The following is a 24,766-nucleotide window of genomic DNA, read 5'->3' as shown; positions in this document are numbered from 1 at the left end:
CATAAACATAAAAAGTGCAGAATGCTTGCACTGGTTGGTGATATTGCTTTTTATGTCCTTGAGTTATTTTCACAGTACATCTAACATGTCTGTGGCTAACTTTGTTAGATAAGGTAAAAAACGATGCCATAAAAATACCCACCAGTTGCAGATACCTATCCATCGAGGCACAGAGGAGATGTTTTATGTTCTCAGAGAGCGAGGCAGTAAATGATTCAACATGCAATAGATTTCAATGTTTCCCCCGTCCCACTCTAAACCGTCTGGACGCTAAAACACCAGGGGGTCATTATTTCAATACATTGTCTCCTTCCAACACTGACAAGTGCTGTTCTGTTTTGTTCCATGTCCTTTTTGTAAGATGCGCAACAGAATATGACGCTGGCTTGAAAGCTTGTCAGATTTGTTCCCTTAGAAAGCAGGGGATGGCCATTTGGAACATGTGGACATGGGGGTCATCTCTCTTGGGCCCTTGGGAGCCATGGTGGCCTCTCTGCTAGGCTAGACTGTACCCTCTGCCTGTTCACGTGGGTTATCTGGGACCACACCAAGACACTGCTCAAACCTCAGCCAAGCCTTATCTCAGCCCTTCACACTGCATTAGGATCTAGTCCATTTACCCCACAGGACATTGTTACAGCAACTGGACAATGACATTTTGTTGGGAAGGAGTTAGGGGTGATAGTAGTGTATTTCAAGCATAGAAAACGTACATCAACATCGTATTTCACTGTAAGCAAAGCAATGGGGGAAGGAGAGATATGTCTTTCTGATGTAGAAGCTCTTTTTTCTGGTAGAAAATTAATCCACAGTAAGATGAATTGCACACAGTTTTAGTACGGCATAATCAACTTAGCAATGATTTAAAATGCATTCAGTAAGTCACATAATTTGTCCCAGATTGATTTTCATGGGGAAATTATGTATTTATGGAGCTCCTATTGGGTTCTTGCAACACAAAATACCAGCTGACACCTCATATTATGTCATTAGAGACACTAATATGCCAATTTAGCCCTGAGCTGGTGAATAGCCTCCAAACATTTGCTTGGGCATCAGACATCATATCATATCAAGGCAAAACACTTTTTTCTCTAAAATAGTTTTGCAGTAAGTTACCATGGGCAATTTTAAACTAAAATAGGCAGACATTTTTCTCCTTTCACTTAACAGTGTTGATCCATGGGGCAAACATATATTGAGTAAAAGCTGAATTGACAGCAGCAGGGAGAACTGGAGGATTGCAGAACAATTGCTAATAGCATGCAATCTAATCATGTAATATTACCAAAGACTTGTCTTTGTCTATCTGAATCATCATCAGGCTCATCAAGACTTAATTATGTATTTTTGTTCTCCATCTAAAAATGCCCAACACAAATGCTAACTCAGCAACTGCTATGTCACTGAAATTTGCAGTACTAATTGTGTCTATTTGAAAAAATACAAAGCACCTAAAAGGAAGAGACACTCCTTCAAGGACCAAAGTAAGACACATTGACTTTTTTTTGGTGCAAATGGATGGAATGGGATATAGCCCTCTTATAGTACCTCTTCTTGGCATTGGTTTTCCCAGTATGTTTTAAACTGTCTCCATCATACAATTTAAGTTCTTCATAGCTCAAGTTCCTTCACTTGCAGATTTTAATATCTCAGCATGGCCAGAGGAAACAGCAGCACAATTAGCAGCACGATGTGTGTAAGTGAATGATTCTCAGTGTGTGTGTGTGTGTGTGTGTGTGTGTGTATATGGGTGGGTTGGTCTCCTTGCTGTGTCTCGGAGAGAAGGGAAAGCTGATCCACTTGTGTCCTCACTAGCAACTGTGTGGCAGTGGAGGTTGGTGCCGTTCAAGATAAGGGAGGACACATGTTTTTTATGAGCATGGTCTTATCTCTATTTCTGATCCATTCACCCAGCTCAACTTAACATCAATAGGTTTAGGCTACTGCATGATACTCAAATGTGCCCTATACCCATCATGAGGTTGCTGCAAACTAGACTACAAATTCAAGTTAATAACTTGGTGCAGAGGTCGAGCAACAAATTGGAGTATTAAGGTGACAGACAGTAATAAATTAAACACCGCCTTGCACATTCTTGCCTGCATCTAGCTGATCTGGGGTGTAATCTTTAGTCCAAACAGTTTCTATTGGACTATTTCAGGTAGGTCCCTCCCTGTTTCGTTCAGTTTACTTCCTTTTAAGAAATGTTTTGCAACAGAATTAATATAATTAGACTCCTGATCACCGGCACACGCAAAACATTTTCATAGCAGCCACACAGCATCATCACTTTGGACTTCAGTGCACAACACAACAGCTGTCTGTGACCAGGCACAATAACCTCTCCAAGCCAAACCTGCATACCATAACCGCTAATAGCTAGACAGCCTAGCTACATCATTGTCACCGTATTAACATCCTAGTCAACAAACTATAGTTATTACATTTGTGTTTCTTTACATACTATGTAATTGTTGTACTGTATGTGTGTCTATAGTTTTGTTGTCACGATCGTCAACGGGACTGAGAGAGGACCAAGGCGCAGCGCGTGGAAAGTACATATTTTATTTTAAAGAAGGAAAAAACAAAACAACAAACGACCGTGAAGCTATACAAAAATCAGTGCTGACACAAAACACTTCGACATAGACAATTCCCCACAAACAGCTAAAGCCTATGGTTGCCTTAAATATGGCTCCCAATCAGAGACAACAATAACCAGCTGTCTCTAATTGAGACCCAATTCAGGCAACCATAGACTTTCCTAGATACCTACACTCAACCATAGACACAGCTAGACTACTATACTAAACATAAACCCAACTACTCTAATAAACCCCCTAAACCTTACAACCACCCTAGACACTACAAAAAACACATACATTCCCCATGTCACACCCTGACCCAACTAAAATAATTAAGAAAACAAAGAATACTAAGGCCAGGGCGTGACATAACCCCCCCCTTAAGGTGCGAACTCCGGGCGCACCAGCACATAGTCTAGGGGAGGGTCTGGGTGGGCGTCCGTCCACGGCGGCGGCTCCGGCACTGGTCGTGGTCCCCACCCCACCATAGTCACTACCCGCTTACGTAGCCTCCTCCAAATGGCCACCCTCCACATTAACCCCACTGGATTAAGGGGCAGCACCGGACTAAGGGGCAGCACCGGACTAAGGGGCAGCACCGGACTAAGGGGCAGCACCGGACTAAGGGGCAGCACCGGACTAAGGGGCAGCACCGGACTAAGGGGCAGCACCGGACTAAGGGGCAGCTCCGGACTGAGGAACGGATCCTGGCTGGACGGCTCTGGCGGATCCTGGCTGTACGGCTCATGGCTGGCTGACGGATCTGGCTGCTCATGGCTGGCTGACGGATCTGGCTGCTCATGGCTGGCTGACGGATCTGGCTGCTGACGGATCTGGCTGCTCATGGCTGGCTGACGGATCTGGCTGCTCATGGCTGGCTGACGGATCTGGCTGCTCATGGCTGGCTGACGGATCTGGCTGCTCATGGCTGGCTGACGGATCTGGCAGATCCTGTCTGGTTGGCGGCTCTGGCAGATCCTGTCTGGTTGGCGGCTCTGGCAGATCCTGTCTGGTTGGCGGCTCTGGCAGATCCTGTCTGGTTGGCGGCTCTGGCAGATCCTGTCTGGTTGGCGGCTCTGGCAGATCCTGTCTGGTTGGCGGCTCTGGCAGATCCTGACTGACTAACGGCTCTGACGGCTCGGGACAGACGGGCGGCTCTAATGGCTCGGGGCAGACGGATGGCTCAGACGGCGCTGGGGAGACGGATGGCTCAGACGGCGCTGGGGAGACGGATAGCTCAGATGGCGCTGGGGAGACCGATGGCTCAGATGGCGCTGGGCAGACGGATGGCTCTGGCCGGATGAGGCGCACTGTAGGCCTGGTGCGTGGTGCCGGAACTGGAGGCACCGGGCTAAGGACACGCACCTTCAGGCTAGTGCGGGGAGAAGGAACAGGGCATACTGGACCCTGGGGACGCACATTAGGCCTAGTGCGTGGTGCCGGAACTGGTGGTACCGGGCTGGGGACACGCATCTCAGGGCTAGTGCGGGGAGCAGCAACAGGATGCACAGGACTCTGGAGACGCACAGGAAGCTTAGTGCGTGGTGCCGGAATTGGCCGCACCGGGCTATGAACACGTACAGGAGACACCGTGCGCTCTACTGCGTAACACTGTGTTCGCCCGTACTCCCGCTCTCCACGGTTAGCCTGTGAAGTGGGCGCAGGTCTCCTACCTGCCCTCGGCCCACTACCTCTAAGCCCCCCCCCAATAATTTTTTGGGGCTGACTCACAGGCTTCCTACCGCGTCGTCGTGCTGCCTCCATTCGCCGGTATCCCTCCTCACACTGCGCCAGAGAATCCCAGGCTGGCTCCGGCACTCGCCCTGGGTCGATCGCCCACCTGTCGATCTCCTCCCACGTTGTGTAGTCCATATTACGCTCCCATTTCCATTCCTCCTTGCGCTGCTCCTGTTGCCGCTTTTCACGCTGCTTGATCCCGCATAAGTGGTGGGGAATTCTGTCACGATCGTCAACGGGACTGAGAGAGGACCAAGGCGCAGCGCGTGGAAAGTACATCTTCTTTTATTTTAAAGAAGGAAAAAACAAAACAACAAACGACCGTGAAGCTATACAAAAATCAGTGCTGACACAAAACACTTCGACATAGACAATTCCCCACAAACAGCTAAAAGCCTATGGTTGCCTTAAATATGGCTCCCAATCAGAGACAACAATAACCAGCTGTCTCTAATTGAGACCCAATTCAGGCAACCATAGACTTTCCTAGATACCTACACTCAACCATAGACACAGCTAGACTACTATACTAAACATAAACCCAACTACTCTAATAAACCCCCTAAACCTTACAACCACCCTAGACACTACAAAAAACACATACATTCCCCATGTCACACCCTGACCCAACTAAAATAATTAAGAAAACAAAGAATACTAAGGCCAGGGCGTGACATTTGTTCAATGTTGTGTTAGTGTATGTAAGTTGTTTTGTCTGAAACTTTGTTCCCCTTGCTGCTGTTGGACCAATGTTTTCTTGAAAAATAGTTTTTTCTCAATGAGAAAAACCTGTATAAATAAAGGTTTAAAAAATATATTTAAAAAAGTGATAGGTAATCTTAGACAAAAAAACAAACAAAATATAGCTAGCACTCTCCCTTTGCTTCACCTTAATATGTTAAAAACGACTGTATTTTTCTCTCTTTGACTCACCACACTTTATGCACTGCAGTGCTAGCTAGCTTTAGCTTATGCTTTCAGTACAAGATGAATTATCTGATCCTTTGATTGGATGGACAACAACATGTTAGTTCGTACTGCAAGAGCTCTGATAGGTTGGACGTCCTCCAGAAGTAATTACTGTGTAAGTCTATGGAAGGGAGTGAGAACCATGAGCCTCCTAGGTTTTATATAAGTCAATGTACCCAGAGGAGGACGAAAAATAGCTCTCCTCTGGCTACACCATGCTGCTATCATAGAGGGTGCTGTTAATGCTACTGTAAACCTTCAAAGCAGTTATTTGGTGACGTGAATATATTTGGTATAGATTTATCTAAAAAGGATAACTGTTTTAATGTTTCAAAAAAAATATTATTGTCACATCGTGTATGTAGGTGGCAGGGAAGTCAAGCACAGTAGAATTAAACTTGGTATAGATGGAGTTTTTTAATAACTTAAAACATAAATTCCAAAACCAAAGTCCATAATAAAATAAAATGTGTGTACAAGAACCCGTCGCACACCAATCCATAAAACATGAACTAAACAATAAACAATCTCTGACAAGGACATGAGGGGAAACAGAGGGTTAAATACACAACAATTAATGAATGGGATTGGAACCAGGTGTGTAAGAAGACCAGACAAAATCAATGGGAAATGAAACATAGATCAATGATGGCTAGAAGACCGGTGACGTCGATCGCCGAGCACCGCCAGAACAAGGTGAGGCAATTTTTGTGAAATTCACTGAGTAGTATTGTCCTATACACTGAGTAGGATGTACAAGCACGTACTGGTGTGTGTGTGTGCCTCTCCCTAAGGACTTCTGTTAAGCTCTTTAGTACAGCCCCACTTCTCAGTAGTGAGCACGAGAATGTAGACACAGAAACCCTGCTAACTCTGTCAGTGACAAACGTTACCATGAATAATATCTGGTACACCCTGTATATAGCTTCATTCTTGTGTATTTTATTCCTCTTGTGTTCATATTTTAAAAGAAATATATATTAATATGCATCATTGGGAAGGGATCGTAAGCATTTCACTAAAGTCTACACCCGTTGTAGTCGGCGCATGTGACAAATACAATTTGATTGGATTTTTATTTGATACTAATGCTGGAGAAGTGACTCACAACATGGCCACAACACTCACATCAGGTCGTCTGAACAATAGTTACAGTACAGTAGCTGGCTAGCTGTCTCACAGTGTGTCAAGGAGTTCACACAGCAACTGTCTGTTCATATTGGTGGGAGCAGCATGTGTGAATTGTCTCCCCATGGCGCCTTTTAATGTATCAATTTCTGCCCGCGTTAAAGACAATGTGGAGCCAAGGAATATAATGGGTTTTGTTGGAGCTCCTTGACATTTAACACAGTACTCTAGTAAATGGAGACAGACCTCCGCTATCAGCATAGCTCTTCACTAACAGGACCCTGACATACATGCGATGGCATTACAATGTCACACTAGAGGTCATCTGATAATTACTTGTGAACAAAAGGACTTCAGAGGACGAGCCTTTATTCTCAGCACGAAGACAGCCTCCTCATTAAATTGTCACACCCAATTTACTCATAAATGGACATTTGTGGAATTCAAATTCCTCTGGGTGCATGCAGGGTTCTGAATAAATAGGGAAAACTGCATTTTCTGTCAATAAAGAGAATGCACATCCAATAAATTCTAAGGTGTTCTTACAATATCCCTTAAAATATGATTGAAGTAAATTCAAGATCTGGACCTCATCATAAAATTCAAAGATCTTAACGTTTCAAATGGTTTAATTAAAATATGTGTATTGAGTTATTGATAATTCATGGTTCCATTCAGTCTCCCATTGAACCTCAAAGACCATGATAGAAATGACAGCTGCATGTACATATCTTTTAATCTCCACTGATAATTATCTTTGACAATCAGCGTCTGCAAAACACATTTCCATGAATCTAATTAACTGAAACCTGATAAAGTCTTTGGTTTGTATTTTTAACAGGGTGGATGGTGATTTCATATGAGATGTCTTCTGTAGATCACCTCTTGAACTCTCTCCGATTGATTCAATTATGTTGTGTTTTCAGGATGTGTTCGGACACATTGGTAATACAAATCGAACTATTGGCAGCTTATTTAAAACATAATTTGGTTTGTTGTGTTAAATATTACACATACTACGCTAATTTAATCAAAGCGCCTGTAGTTGTTCAGACACGGTTGGTAGACAAACTGCCAAAATCATAAAATTAAACTGGTTGGTTCGAGCCCTGAATGCTGATTGGCTGAAAGACGTGATATATCAGATCTTATACCACGGGTATGACAAAACATAACTTTTTACTGCTCTAATTATGTTGGTAACCAGTTCATAATAGCAACATGGCACTTCGGGGGATTGTGGTATATTGCCACTATACCATGGCTAAGGGCTGTATCCAGGCACTCCACGTTGCATTGTGCATAAGAACTGCCCTTAACCGTGGTATATTGGCCATATACCACACCCCTTCAGGACTTATTCCTTAATTATAGCCTTAACCATATTCGTACTGTTTGCTATCAAGACAGTTATAGTAGGGGTGATAGGATGTAGGAAGCACATCGAACTACATTTTAAGTTAACATTAGACAACGTGTTTGGGAACCATAGAAGTAGAGTAACACAAGAGGCTGCACTATGGGATTTAGCCATGTGAAACAGTGAAAGCCAGCCCACTCAAGTAGAGCATATAATAAACAACTTCAGAGACCGAGAGGGTCCACTTTAGAACAGAATTGACTCGTTTCATGAAACTAGGTGTGTGTCACGTGTCACTACATCACAGGAGCTCCATTTGAATGTAAACTTTTTTAATCAAAATGCATTCTGGAACATGTAAACTTTCATGTCCCTTAATAACAAACGTGTATACCATCTGTAAATACAAATAAAATTGTTAAATTATGAGCCTAGTTAGTTTAGCCACGGAAAAAGTGAGCAAACTTCCTGCTAGCCATGATTGGCTGAGATAATGAGTGGGCTGGACATGCCGAGAGATAAGTTCGGATTGGTTTGCCATGTATCACGCTTCTGTCTATAACATGAAATGGTCAGTATGTGTAGGTAATCCTTTCTAACGCAGCTTTTTTTTTTTAAGATATCACTTAGTAGAGTGCATAAGTGTTGCTATCCACTTTCTGGATGACCGAGTTTTGAAATCAGTGGAATTAGAGTATGATAGAAGGAGATGGAGAAAACTCTAGCATTTGACTGCAAATATGCAGACGGAGTCAAAAAGAGAACACACAGAAGGCTGTTGTATAAAACACCTGTCTCCGGATTACATCTTCAAACTAAGAGCAACCATGGCATCCGTGACAGAGAAGGAGGAGCGTCCATCCATGTATACGGCTAAGAGAGTCTAGCTAGCTACATTTTCAGATATTACACATTTCTAATTTTGTCAGAAAGTGGTTCTATTTTCCAGTTAAAGTGTACTGTTAGCTAGCTAATGTTACATTTATGATCTGTGTAGAAATATTATTCGTATCTCAGTACCATTTGCATTGAAGGTTATAGCCCAATGTTAGCTAGCTAACATTGAACCTGGTTGGTTAGCTACCTGCAGATTCATGCAGGGTAGTAACGTCATGAGTTGAGATTATGGTTCATTGTTTAGCTAGCTAACGTAGAATAACTTATGAATTTACGAACTCTCAACACCTGTTAAATATGATCGGTGTATGTAAACATTGGCAACAAAGCGTAATTAAAATGTTGCCAACAGCACAGTTGCAGTCACCAAAGCTCTGGATAACATAAAAACTGCTTATCCAGCTCGGCTAGGTTGAGTAAAATGGTCAGAGTGAGCTGTTCTCTCATTTGTGTCTGGAAGTACCTAGCAAGCTAGCCAACGTTATCCAGTTAGCTTGGGTGTTTGACTGCTGTTGTTAGGTCAGAACGCTCAGATCAACCCGACGCCAGAGCATCAGTGTGTGCTCTATACGCTCTGAGACTAAACACTCTTAATTTACAAACGGACAATCTGACACTCTGAGTTTACGAACGCCCAGAGCACACTCTGGCACTCCAGAATAAATTTACAAACACACCCGTAGTATAAACCAGCCTTTAGTCTTGAAATCTTTGGTTGTTTAGTACATAGTCACACATGTAAATCCTTAAAGAGATGGTTGGGGCTAAAGCTTAAGAGGGTGTGAACGATGCTGAATGGGTGTAGACGAAGAAGAAGGTACCAAAACATTCAAGGGACATTTTCTCAAATTTGAGTTTACACGTTTATCTACTTTCAAAGAAGAATAACTTTCTCATTTTTCCTCAACTGCTGTGTATGGTATACAATTTTCTAGCTCTGAGTCTTTACTTTTATTCAAATGTAAAATTCACAATTTCAAATGTTGCTACAAATTTTGCTACAATTAGAATGTTTCATTTATTTAACTGTACCATAGGGTTTTATGACAAGGACAAATTGTATGAAAGCCACAAACATAAACACTACATAGGATTCATGAAAGATATAAAACAAAATTAGACATTTAAAATATGAACTTACAGAACTAGGCTAGATATGGTTGCCGGGGGCAAGAATATTACACATTTCCTCCAAACCATAAAATGTTAATTGCACTTCCTCCTTGAATGATGTGAGCTGGTGGCTACTGGTAGGAGTCAGTGTGGCAGCATGGGGCAAGCAGTGTTGGATAATAGTATGCTGAAGCCTCTTACAGACGTACAGTATATGTATATGAATTTCACAAGTAACATCAGTTTTGTGCATATAACTTCCAAACTCTCCAACATATTTTAAATGCATATCCGATTATAGCAACCATCTTATATGTGTCAGTTGATGGTTTGAACAAGGTGTTTATAGCGCCGTACATACAAATGGTATTCAAAGATTAAGATTTCATCCCTAATGTATTGTTCCAAGCCTCACTGATTCTGCCTTCTGTTTGACAGTCACATCTTCTGGCCAACAGTAAAAACCCAGAAGAGAATTTCACACAACCACAGTAAGAACAGATTGCCCTAGCTTCTCTCCTCCTGTCCTCCCTCTGTGGCAGAAGCCATCTTGATGGCATGTAAAAACATTTTAGCAGCTGGTGCGGTAATTACCCAACAAAAATAATATTCCCCAGATTTGATAAAATACCTTTTTCTGACAGGCTGTCAAACACGTGCCTCTATTCTCAGACACACTGATTAAGCTCGAGAGGTTTCTTGATGCAGACCCATCAGACATTCGAGAGAACACACACAGAGATCCTATTGGCTGTCTTCTTGGCCAAGCTCTCCACACGCTCGTGTCCTCCCCTGCTGAGACCGCCACAGGAGGAACTCAGAGCACAGCCAGTCTTTGGGAATAGCCAGATTTAATTTGTGATCTCAGGTTCAGGGTTAAGACTGCACTCAAAGTACAGTAGAGTACACTCACATGGTGCCAATGAGAGGGCTCCTCAGACACCCATGAGACAGCGGGCATGTGTTAGGCTCGGGAGGTGAAGATATGGCACCGTTAATGATTACCCTGATGAGATGTTGCAAATTTTGTTAAGTCGCATAATCTCAGAGTACTACTGTTGCAAATATAATGTTATTCTGCAATGCATTGTAGGCCTATGTACTGTATTGGAGGTGAAGAGACCCTGATAGTATAGCTCTGTATGAGGCCATAAAAGAGTGTATAGCTATTTTAGAACAATCAGGGATCCACCTCAAAGTCAAACAGGTAATATAATTTTGCAAGCAGAGAGAGGAATTGTACTTGATTAACCCCTGGTAACCCCGTCTCTTGTGGGGATTCCGTGTCATGGCACATGCAGTGCAAGACCCCATAAAATGTAAATAAGTCATACAGTACATGCTTTCATCAAGCACTGACCTCAGGGTGGTTGTGGTCACCATAACCAAGAGTCAACCATAAACAATAAAGAGCAATCTATAGAAACGGTATGTCTTATGGAAATTTGAGCAGATTCCCAAATTAGACTGGGTGACTTAAAGAGATGACACCTTGGCTGTCCATCAAACTGCTGAGCAATTTGACTTGTCTATCCTTCTCTCGTTCCATCTTTCATTGTCTCTTCTACTATTACAGTGAGTCTCTTACTGTGTCCTCCCTGAGTCCTTTGCTCATTCTGTTGCTGATGCTGAAATACTGTATACGTTAATGTACATGGGTTTACACCTTGAATCACAACACCCTCTCAACAGTCATGTAAGCATTATCACGTTATCACAAGGGACATACCCCACACCATGTAATTACTTTTTGCTTGATTGAAAGTATCTACTTTTCTTATTCTTCAATTTATTTCCATAACTGCAGGGTAGACCTGATGTATTTCAAAGTTTAATTACATTTTTTCATGATATTGCCACGATAAGAAAAGTTACTGTTTAAAGTAATGATATGATTATTAAGTAACACATTCACACACAGTTCTATTGTTTTTAACTTCTTTGGGAAAGGGGGGCAGTATTGAGTAGCTTGGATGAATAAGGTGCCCAGAGTAAACTGCTTGTTACCCAGGCCCAGAAGCTATGACATCCATATAAGTAGTAGATTTGGATAGAAAACACTCTAAAGTTTCCAAAACTGTTAACATAATGTCTCTGAGTATAACAGAACTCACATGGCAGGCGAAAACCTGAGACAAATCCAACCAGGACGTGGGAAATCTGAGGTTTGTAGTTTCATTTAAGTGATTGCCTATCCAATATGCTGTCATGATTGCCTATCCAGCAGATGTCAACAGTCTTTAGAAAGTTGTTTGAGGCTTCTATTGTGGAAGGGGGTCGAATAAGAGCTGTTTCAACAAGTGGACTAAGCTGTGGCCAATGAGTTGTTTACTGCGCGGTCACGAGTGTGAGCCGTTCCTTCTTTTTCTCTGTAACGAATACGCTATTGTCCGGTTGGAATATTATTGAATATTTATTATAAAAATACCCTAAGGATTGATTGTAAACATCGTTTGACATGTTTCTACAAACTGTAATGGAACTCTTTTGACTTTTCGTCTGGATTTTGCACTCGCACATTGTGCCTTTGGAATAGTGAACTAAACGCGCGAACAAAACAGAGGTATTTGGACATAAATATGGACGTAATCGAACAAAACAAACATTTCTTGTGGAAGTGGGAGTCCTGGGAGTGCATTCTGACGAAGATCAGCAAAGGTAAGTAAAGATTACTAAGGCTTTTTCTGACTTTTGTTGAATCCACAATTTGGCGGGTAACTGTATGGCTTGCTTTTGTGGCTGAACACTGTGCTCAGATTAGTGTATATTTTGCTTTCGCCGTAAAGTTTTTTTTAAATCTGACACATCAAAGTTTATGATGATTATTTATTTATTGGCTCTGCAATTTCTCCGTATGTTTTGGAGGCATTTCTGAACATGACGTCAATGTAAACTGAGGTTTTTGGATATAAATATGAACTTTACCGAACAAAACATACATGTATTGTGTAACATGAAGTCCTATGAGTGTCATCTGACGAAGATCATCAAAGGTTAGTGATACATTTTATCTATATTTCTGCTTTTTGTGACTCCTTTCTTTGGCTGGAAAAACGAACGATCCCAGAGGTTTTTAACACAGAAAAGTAGTAGCCTACTGTTGAATAACAGATTCATGTTAACTATATGTTCAGTTTGAATAGAACAAGCATTGCTTCAAGCACACAATGATGCTATGCAGTAGCTGAGATGAGTGGTGTAATGGAGGCTATATGCAGGTATACACCGTATAACCACATTTTCAGTGGGCATTGCATATACTCACTTCTTAATCACCACTGATGCATATCAAAGTAGTGTAGTCGTATCAATTATGTAGTACAATACAGAAAAAATGCACAACGTAGGCTACACAGACAAAAAGCATGTGAAATATATTCACATGCACACTGCACACAGCCTAGTTTCAGTGCAATATCATGTTGGCAGCAAGGGCGCCGCAGCTCTCAACTGATTGTTGGATGATATCGGTAGCCCGTATAATACTGTAGGTAGTAAAGACGTTTCAACCAGTTGAGGACTCAGTGAAGCAGTGAAACAGTACAGTAAAATAGTTATCCTCTTTTACAGTACTAAATATATTCACATGTCACCAAATAACTGATTGAAACATATCAGTTTTGCAATGAAGGTCTACAGTAGCCTCAACAGCACCCTATACGATAGAACCATAGTGTAGCCGGAGGACACATATTTTCCATCCTCCTCAGGATACATTCACTTCAATATGGTTCTCACCCCCTTCCATAGACTTACAAAGTAATTATGATGACTTCCGAAGAATGTCCTCCAACCTATCAGAGCTCTTGCAATATGAACTGACATGTTTTCCATCCAATCAAAGGATCATATAAGTAATCTAGTACTGAAAGCATAAGCTACAGCTAGCTAGCACTGCAGCGCATGAAGTGGGGTGCATAGTTGACTCAAGGAGAGAGAAATACAATAGTTTTGAAAAAATGCTTTTCTTAAAAAATTAAGAAGCAGCAAAGAGCGCTAGTTATATTTTGTATTTTTTTGCAGCCAATTTTGCCAACTTAGCATTCCTCTCTGTTATTTATGATAGCTAGCTGGCTAAGGCAATCCAATACTGCAACTCTTGAAAGTTAAGTTAAGCTTTCAGTTTTATTAACTTATTGCCACCGGGGCCCGCAGGTGTAACTGCTAAACTGCTTGCTGTAAACTGTACTGCGTGATTGTACATGGATTGTATGTTTATTAACACATTAGTTCTAGTTTGTTGACTATAATGTTAATGCAGTGGTTGCTCCAATAAAAGTTTTGCGATTATACTGCGGAACTTGGAGGTAATTTATGGTTATGTACGGTACCCTACGTCCCCACTATATTACTCCAGACCAGCGCAAGGGGAAGTTAGAGCACTGATTATGCTTTTGGGTCCTACTGTGTCTGTAACTGACAATGAATGGGTGACATAAACCTAAATAGAAACTGATAATTGTTACTAAAACTGTTGTTACAGTAAGGTTTATTTTTTTTATTTTGTTAGGATTATTGGTCTTACTGTAGTACATTATACTGCGCCTGAGTGGCGCAACCGTCTAAGACACTGCATAGCAGTGCAAGCTGTGTTGTTACAGACGCTGGTTCAATACCCGTGCTGCCCTCGACTGTGAGACCCATTAGATGACTGTTGGTTTTTGTTTCTTTCCCTCTAAAAACAGAAATAAATCATTCTAAAAAGCAAACTGGCTTCATTTACAAATAAGTAACAATGTCTCACTCCATGTTCAAGAATGGCCTTTTTCTCGCTCATTTTACATTATTTGAAAACAAAATCATCTCAAATATTGCTATTTTTTAAACAAAGAGATTATTATTATTATTAATTTAGAGTTATATAAAAGCCTGTTGGATATTCTCACAGATACATTATTAACCCTGCTATTAGCAGGACAATATACTGTATATTGGTCACATTGTTCATGGCTCCCTAGTGGCGCACAATGGGGTTGTCTTGCAGTTCTCCAGCTGTATCCACTGAAAGCGTTCGAGGTTCAAGGCACGAGGGCAGGGGGCACGGGATGGGCCGCAGAGCCGCATACAGAAGACCGACCTAGCCCATGGGGAAGGGAGGAGGAGGAACGGGAGGGGGGGTGGACCCCCACCCCTCCACACTGGCAACACTTTAAGGGACATCGCTGACTCAGAACAGAACAGCGGGAACATTTCCCAAGTGCCAGTCTGCACGCTCAAACGAAAACAATGTAACTAATAATGGCATCTTTATGCTTTCGTTAATAAAATAATTATAAAAATACTCTTTCAAAATGCTGTTTATTCAGTTATGGATCCATAACAAATTACAATGGGAATAAATATAACTGAATTACAGAAATATCCTCCAATCCTCTATATGTAATTATTGGCGGAGAGTCACGTCATATTTTTTGATACAATATAGGCCTTACCTTGGCGACATGAGTCTCACTAGTGTTAAGTAATGTGCTGTTAAAAGTGGTGTAGGTCTTATTTATTTAAAGAGCATATTGAAGTTAGAAGCAATAGCCTAGCACTGTTTCGCGCTGTTCTGAGAAAAGCATGGGGACTGATCTTGATAAATCAATGAGATTTTTATTTTCACTTTTTATTTTCCGTTTGGGTATTGGTTAGACTAGAATTAGAAAATTAAGGTGTAGAAATGTTATGCTCTTAGTGTAACCTTTATTTAACTAGGCAAGTCAGTTAAGAACAAATTCTTATTTACAAGGACTGCCTACTCTGGTGGTCAAACTAGCACTATCTAACGTTAATGGTATCAGTGGTTCACACTTAAATAATGTGCCATAGAATTCTGCGTCACCATGCAAGCTGCGCTGCAGTACGCTGCAACTTTTAAAGGACAAATCACTGTATGGTAAAAACGATGATACAGATCCATATATTACAGGGAATTGAATAGGCGATGACTTTAACATCGACCAGTCTCAGAATGTTCACTTCCTGTTTGGATTTTTTCTCAGGTTTTTGCCTGGCATATGAGTTCTGTTATACTCACAGACATCATTCAAACAATTTTAAAACTTCAGAGTGTTTTCTATCCAATAGTAATAATAATATGAATATATTAGCATCTGGGACAGAGTAGGAGGCAGTTCACTATGGGCACGCAATTCATCCAAAAGTGAAAATGCTGCCCCCTATATCAAAGAAGTTAACTGCACGGACCACCACTTGTTTCAACTTCGGATTTCTATCAGTAAATGCTAACTAAGGCAAAAATGGGTATGCAAACCAGGTTTTGAAAAAGTTTGATTCGAAGTCTTGGTTGAATCTTTGCAGTGCGCAATTCAGTCATCATGCGGTGTTTGAATGAACATTTCTAAAGGCTTTCCCAAAAAACCTTCCCAAATAAATTTTGACTGCAAAGCAGAATGATGTCATGATCCTTTGTATCAATTAGGAGGGTATTTGTTTTGAAAATTCTGCCATCACATGTAGGGCATTGTACATGACAGAAAACCTGCTAGCAAAATGTTCTCTTGCTAGGGGTACAATTGAATTTAAGACAACTACACCCTCCCAAAATATATTTTTTCACAGATGTGGATACCTACGAAATATATAGTAAAAGTCATTAAAAAAACGTCTGGAAAACAGTTTACACAGGGCACCTTTCCTTCACCGGGCCGGCTGTTTGTGAAATTTTGGGCAAATTTACAGTATACCCACTTCTCCAGGCACAACTACACCACTGGCTGAGACAATACAGTGGCAGTCATGTTAGTTAAAGAATAGACTCTCAACCCTCTACCCACAAAGGTCTCCTCCTTCAGGCAATCTCTGATTCACAGCCTAACAAGAAAATCCAGAAGCTCAATTAAACTCCATCAAACGGAATCTCTAAAACTTCTGGCCATTTATTAATTTATGACTTATTCTGGATTCCCCTTTTTGTTGAAAGGGATACAACCCACATGATTACAACATCTGGGATGAATGGTTAAACAGGCGCGCCCCATTTGACACATGGTAACAGATTACTATTACTATTTCTTCAGTTACGTAAGGAATGCCACTTCTCCCACTGTGGAGACAGCATCCTTGTGATGTTCTGATTCCCAGGACAGAAGAGGTATGTACTCTGTGAAAAAACATCAGCTTAAGGTCATGTTCCACAGCTCAGACGTTGCTAATGCAGATCTTACAACGCCTGGATAGGTAATTTACGTATTAGCTAACCACATCATAAGTTATGGCAATCTGGTGCCTGACTGCACAGTCGAGGACATGACACGCAACCATGCATGCAACGCCTGGGCAGAGGAACATAACTAATATGTTTTTTGATGCCTTTTTTCAGGAGGAGGAAAAACATGCTATGAACAGGCTTTGATGGGGCTAATGAATTAAGTGATGTGGCATGTGCTTCAACATGTACCAAATCAAATTGTATTGGTCACATACACATATTTAGCAGATGTTATTAGGGGTGTAGCGAAATGCTTGTGTAAGAGTATGAGTACTGTTAAAATGGGTTGTGTCATGTCTGAAAGATTTTTATATGCAGAAATACAAGTAAAATGTAAAACAGTTGATAAGAAGTTTATTTTACAGAATGAGAAAACGTCTGACATTGATTGATTGAGATGCATTTGAATGTTATTTTTTCACTGGTTCTAAATTTGAATTTAAACAGTCAACACACTTCAAACACTACAGATGGTTTACCTATTTTGCTGGAAAATATGGTATAAGTAGTGTAATGCCTCATAATCAGGAGGATGGTGGAAAATTCTGAGTTGAAAACAAAGTTTCAGTGAAAATGTCTCACACATACAAGTTGCTGTCCTTTTTATTAGGAGATGTGATGAATGTATCATGCCTTATTAAAAAGTTAGTCACATCTTTAATATCTTTTCAAGAGTTAGTTTGCCTAATCTAATGACATTTTTCTAAATACTTTTGAAAATGAAAGTCTGTAATAAGAAAAAACATTCAGGATGGCTAGAAGTCAGAAAATAATTGAGTCTTATAAACTTCACTTTCATGCAGAGAACAGAAAGGTTTGATGGGGAAATAGTGCTTTGATGAAAACGCTGAGACATTCCTGGATGATATCCCCATCCGATTGTCTTCAGGGGCCAACTGGCTAACATGGGGAGAGTTATGATCTTTATAAAAGCCCTGAACTTCTAAATCTCTCTCTCTCTGTCCCGTCATCTGATCGCTCTTTCTCTCTGCTCCCCCCTGTATAATATATATTCCTCTGTCTGTCTCATATTCTACACTTGCCGTACTTCTTAAAATCCATATTAAACAACACTCTGGCCTGTTATCCTCTATGTCAGGGGTAGGCAACCCTGTTCCTGGAGTGCGCCAGCTAATGCAAGATTTTGTTCGAACTAGTCACCACACCTGACCAAGCTAATTGATCAGTTCAGTGATAGCCTAAATTCAACACCCATGGTCGTCCGGGTCGGTTAAAACTTCTTATGGCTGCAGGGGCAGTATTGAGTAGCTTGGATGAAAAGGTGCCCAGAGGTGCCCAGAGTAAACTGCCTGCTCCTCAGTCCCAGTTGCTAATATATGCATATTATTAGTATATTTGGATAGAAAACACTCTGACGTTTCTAAAACTGTTTGAATGATGTCTGTGAGTATAACAGAACCCATATGGCAGGCAAAAACCTGAGAAAAAATCCAACCAGGAAGTGGGAAATCTGGAGGTTGGTCGATTTTCAACTCAGCTCCTATTGAAGATACAATGTGATATTGGCAATGTTGCACTTCCTAAGGCTTCCACTAGATGTCAACAGTCGTTAGAACCTTGTCTGATGCTTATACTGTGAAGTGGGGCCAAAGGAGAGAGGAATGAGTCAGGTCTATCATGACCTGAACATGACCGGACCATGCGTGTTCACGTGAGAGTGAGCTCTGTTCCATCGCACTTCTGAAGACAATGGAATACTCCGGTTGGAACATTATTGAAGAATTATGTTAAAAACATCCTAAAGATTGATTCAATACTTCATTTGTCATGTTTTTACGGACTGTAATATAACTTTTCGTCCGTACTTTCCGCTGGACTTGCCCGCTCGTCGTGGGTTTGGAAAGTGTACTGAACGCGAGAACAACAAGGAGGAATTTGGACATAAATGATGGACATTATCGAACAAACAAACATTTATTGTGGAACTGGGATGCCTGGGAGTGCATTCTGATGAAGATCATCAAAGGTAAGTGCATGTTTATAATGTTACTTTTGACTTCTGTTGACTGCATAATATGGTGGATATATTTGTGTCTTGATTGGGCTCTGAGAGCTGTACTCAGATTATTGCATGGTTTGCTTTTTTCGTAAAGCTTTTTTGAAATCTGACACAGTGGTTGCATTAAGGAGAAGTGCATCTAAAATTCCATGCATAACAGTTGTATCTTTTAGCAATGTTTATTATGAGTATTCCTGTAAATTGATGTGGCTCTCTGCAAAATCAAAGGATGTTTTGGAACTTCTGAACATAAGGCGCCAATGTAAACTCAGATTTTTGGATATAAATATGACATTTACCGAAAAAAAACATACAGTGGGGAGAACAAGTATTTGATACACTGCCGATTTTGCAGGTTTTCCTACTTACAAAGCACGTAGAGGTCTGTCATTTTTATCATAGGTACACTTCTACTGTGAGAGTCGGAATCTAAAACAAAAATCCAGAAAATCACATTGTATGATTTTTAAGTAATTAATTTGCATTTTATTGCATGACATAAGTATTTGATACATCAGAAAAGCAGAACTTAATATTTGGTACAGAAACCTTTGTTTGCAATTACAGAGATCATACGTTTCCTGTAGTTCTTGACCAGGTTTGCACACACTGCAGCAGGGATTTTGGCCCACTCCTCCATACAGACCTTCTCCAGATCTTTCAGGTTTCGGGGCTGTCGCTGGGCAATACGGACTTTCAGCTCCCTCCAAAGATTTTCTATTGGGTTCAGGTCTGGAGACTGGCTAGGCCACTCCAGGACCTTGAGATGCTTCTTACGGAGGCACTCCTTAGTTGCCCTGGCTGTCTGTTTCGAGTCGTTGTCATGCTGGAAGACCCAGCCACGACCCATCTTCAATGCTCTTACTGAGGGAAGGAGGTTGTTGGCCAAGATCTCGCGATACATGGCCCCATCCATCCTCCCCTCAATACGGTAGAGTCGTCCTGTCCCCTTTGCAGAAAAGCATCCCCAAAGAATGATGTTTCCACCTCCATGCTTCACGGTTGGGATGGTGTTCTTGGGGTTGTACTCATCCTTCTTCTTCCTCCAAACACGGCGAGTGGAGTTTAGACCAAAAAGCTCTATTTTTGTCTCATCAGACCACATGACCTTCTCCCATTCCTCCTCTGGATCATCCAGATGGTCATTGGCAAACTTCAGACGGGCCTGGACATGCGCTGGCTTGAGCAGGGGGACCTTGCGTGCGCTGCAGGATTTTAATCCATGACGGCGTAGTGTGTTACTAATGGTTTTCTTTGAGACTGTGGTCCCAGCTCTCTTCCGGTCATTGACCAGGTCCTGCCGTGTAGTTCTGGGCTGATCCCTCACCTTCCTCATGATCATTGATGCCCCACGAGGTGAGATCTTGCATGGAGCCCCAGACCGAGGGTGATTGACCGTCATCTTGAACTTCTTCCATTTTCTAATAATTGCACCAACAGTTGTTGCCTTCTCACCAAGCTGCTTGCCTATTGTCCTGTAGCCCATCCCAGCCTTGTGTAGGTCTACAATTTTATCCCTGATGTCCTTACACAGCTCTCTGGTCTTGGCCATTGTGGAGAGGTTGGAGTCTGTTTGATTGAGTGTGTGGACAGGTGTCTTTTATACAGGTAACGAGTTCAAACAGTTGCAGTTAATACAGGTAATGAGTGGAGAACAGGAGGGCTTCTTAAAGAAAAACTAACAGGTCTGTGAGAGCCGGAATTCTTACTGGTTGGTAGGTGATCAAATACTTATGTCATGCAATAAAATGCAAATTAATTACTTAAAAATCATACAATGTGATTTTCTGGATTTTTGTTTTAGATTCCGTCTCTCACAGTTAAAGTGTACCTATGATAAAAATTACAGACCTCTACATGCTTTGTAAGTAGGAAAACCTGCAAAATCGGCAGTGTATCAAATACTTGTTCTCCCCACTGTACATGTATTGTGTAACATGAAGTCCTATGAGTGTCATCTGATGAAGATCATCAAAGGTTAGTGATGAATTTTATCTATATTTCAGCTTTTTGTGAATCCTCTCTTTGGCTGGAAAAATGGCTGTGTTATTCTGTGTATAGGCACTCACCTAACATAATAATTTGGTTTGCTTTCGTCGTAAAGCCTTTTTGAAATCGGACACTGTGGCTGGATTTACAACAAGTGTATCTTTAAAATGGTGTAAAATACATGTATGATTGAGGAATTTTAATTATGGAATTTCTGTTGTTTTGAATTTGGCGCCCTGCAGTTTCACTGGCTGTTGAAGAGGTGGGACGCTACCGTCTCACGTACCCTAGAGAGGTTAATGACCTCATCATACCACAACCTTTTTTGCTCAAGGAAACCATGAATAAAGTGGAGCGAACCGGCCTGTTCCAAGTGGAAAAAGCATTTACTAGCTTTTTTTGGATAAAAATAACATCATTCTCCATGAATTAATGTATTAATTGATAAGTGATATTGATAAGAGATAGATAAATTAGTCATCTGTTTGGAGAAGGTGATTGCGGACCTGGCATCCTTTCACTCCCTCCTCTCTACATTCTCCTCTTCTGTCTCTGCTGCTAAAGCCACTTTCTACCACTCTAAATTCCAAGCATCTGCCTCTAACCCTAGGAAGCTCTTTGCCACCTTCTCCTCCCTCCTGAATCCTCCTCCCCCTCCCCCCCTCCTCCCTCTCTGCGGATGACTTCGTCAACCATTTTGAAAAGAAGGTCGACGACATCCGATCCTCGTTTGCTAAGTCAAACGACACCGCTGGTTCTGCTCACACTGCCCTACCCTGTGTTTTGACCTCTTTCTCCCCTCTCTCTCCAGATGAAATCTCGCGTCTTGTGACGGCCGGCCGCCCAACAACCTGCCCGCTTGACCCTATCCCCTCCTCTCTTCTCCAGACCATTTCCGGAGACCTTCTCCCCTACCTCACCTCGCTCATCAACTCATCCTTGACCGCTGGCTACGTCCCTTCCGCCTTCAAGAGAGCGAGAGTTGCACCCCTTCTGACAAAACCTACACTCGATCCCTCTGATGTCAACAACTACAGACCAGTATCCCTTCTTTCTTTTCTCTCCAAAACTCTTGAACGTGCCGTCCTTGGCCAGCTCTCCTGCTATCTCTCTCAGAATGACCTTCTTGATCCAAATCAGTCAGGTTTCAAGACTAGTCATTCAACTGAGACTGCTCTTCTCTGTGTCACGGAGGCGCTCCGCACTGCTAAAGCTAACTCTCTCTCCTCTGCTCTCATCCTTCTAGACCTATCGGCTGCCTTTGATACTGTGAACCATCAGATCCTCCTCTCCACCCTCTCCGAGTTGGGCATCTCCGGCGCGGCCCACGCTTGGATTGCGTCCTACCTGACAGGTCGCTCCTACCAGGTGGCGTGGCGAGAATCTGTCTCCGCACCACGTGCTCTCACCACTGGTGTCCCCCAGGGCTCTGTTCTAGGCCCTCTCCTATTCTCGCTATACACCAAGTCACTTGGCTCTGTCATATCCTCACATGGTCTCTCCTATCATTGCTATGCAGACGACACACAATTAATCTTCTCCTTTCCCCCTTCTGATAACCAGGTGGCGAATCGCATCTCTGCATGTCTGGCAGACATATCAGTGTGGATGACGGATCACCACCTCAAGCTGAACCTCGGCAAGACGGAGCTGCTCTTCCTCCCGGGGAAGGACTGCCCGTTCCATGATCTTGCCATCACGCTTGACAACTCCATTGTGTCCTCCTCCCAGAGCGCTAAGAACCTTGGCGTGATCCTGGACAACACCCTGTCGTTCTCAACCAACATCAAGGCGGTGACCCGTTCCTGTAGGTTCATGCTCTACAACATTCGCAGAGTACGACCCTGCCTCACACAGGAAGCAGCGCAGGTCCTAATCCAGGCACTTGTCATCTCCCGTCTGGATTACTGCAACTCGCTGTTGGCTGGGCTCCCTGCCTGTGCAATTAAACCCCTACAACTCATCCAGAACGCCGCAGCCCGTCTGGTGTTCAACCTTCCCAAGTTCTCTCACGTCACCCCGCTCCTCCGCTCTCTCCACTGGCTTCCAGTTGAAGCTCGCATCCGCTACAAGACCATGGTGCTTGCCTACGGAGCTGTGAGGGGAACGGCACCTCCGTACCTTCAGGCTCTGATCAGGCCCTACACCCAAACAAGGGCACTGCGTTCATCCACCTCTGGCCTGCTCGCCTCCCTACCTCTGAGGAAGTACAGCTCCCGCTCAGCCCAGTCAAAACTGTTCGCTGCTCTGGCACCCCAATGGTGGAACAAACTCCCCCACGACGCCAGGTCAGCGGAATCAATCACCACCTTCCGGAGACACCTGAAACCCCGCCTCTTTAAGGAATACCTAGGATAGGATAAAGTAATCCTTCTAACCCCCCCCCTTAGAGTTAGATGCACTATTGTAAAGTGGTTGTTCCACTGGACATCATAAGGTGAATGCACCAACTTGTAAGTCGCTCTGGATAAGAGCGTCTGCTAAATGACTTAAATGTAAATGTAATTGTAAATACACATAGTGATTGTTTTAGGTAATTTTTCCTTAGGTAAGCTTTCATTCCATGGTGACGTCCGTGTAGTTGTTCCCTAGGGTCGCTATTACTAGTGGATCATATTAGGCTAACGTTTTGCAATAATTTGGGATATGTACAGTTGAAGTCGGAAGTTTACATACACTTATGTTGGAGTCATTAAAACCATTTTTTCAACCACTCCACAGATTTCTTGTGAACAAACTATAGTTCTGGCAAGTTGGTTAGGACATCTACTTTGTGCATGACAAGTAATTTTTCCAACAATTGTTTAGACAGATTATTTCACTGTATCACAATTCCAGTGGGTCAGAAGTTTACATACACTAAGTTGACTGTGCCTTTAAACAGCTTGGAAAATTCGAGAAAATTATATCATGGCTTTAAAAGCTTCTGATGGGCTAATTTATTATTACTGTTTTTTCACCTTTATTTAACCAGGTAAGCTAATTGAGAACAAGTTCTCATCAACAACTGCGAGTTACACATGGAATAAATAAACATACACTCAATAATATAATAAAAAAGTATATATACAGTGTGTGCAAATGAGCTAGGATAAGGGAGGTAAGGCAATCAATAGGCCATAGTGGCGAAATAATTACAATATAGCAATAAACACTGTAATGATAGATTTGCAGAAGATGAATGTGCAAGAAGAGATACTGGGGTGCAAAGGAGCAAAATAGAATATAAATTACAGTATGGTAATGAGGTAGTTGGATGGGCTATGTACAGGTGCAGTGATCTGTGAGCTGCTCTGACAGCTGGTGCTTGAAGTTAGTGATGGAGATATGAGTCTCCAGCTTCAGTGATTTTTGCAGTTCGTTCCAGTCATTGGCAGCAGAGAACTGGACGGAAAGGCGGCCAAATGAGGAATTGGCTTTGGGGGTGACCAGTGAAATATACCTGCTGGAGCGCATGCTATGGGTGGGTGCTGCTATGGTGACCAGTGAGCTGAGATAGGGCAGGGATTTACCTAGCAAAGACTTATGGATGACCTGCATCCAGTTTGCTGATTAGAGTGTTGGAGGCTATTTTGTAAATGACATTGCCGAAGTCAAGGATCGGTAGGTTAGTCAGTTTTACAAGGGTGTGTTTGGCAGCATGAGTGAAGGATGCTTTTTTTGCGAAATAGGAAGCCAATTCTAGATTTAATTTTGGATTGGAGATGCTTAACGTGAGTCTGGAAGGAGAGTTTAAACTCTGAGACTATCGA

Source organism: Salvelinus alpinus, chromosome 12, assembly GCF_045679555.1.
Source record: "Salvelinus alpinus chromosome 12, SLU_Salpinus.1, whole genome shotgun sequence".
NCBI classification, from domain to species: domain Eukaryota; kingdom Metazoa; phylum Chordata; class Actinopteri; order Salmoniformes; family Salmonidae; genus Salvelinus; species Salvelinus alpinus.
This window is presented reverse-complemented; position numbering follows the sequence as displayed.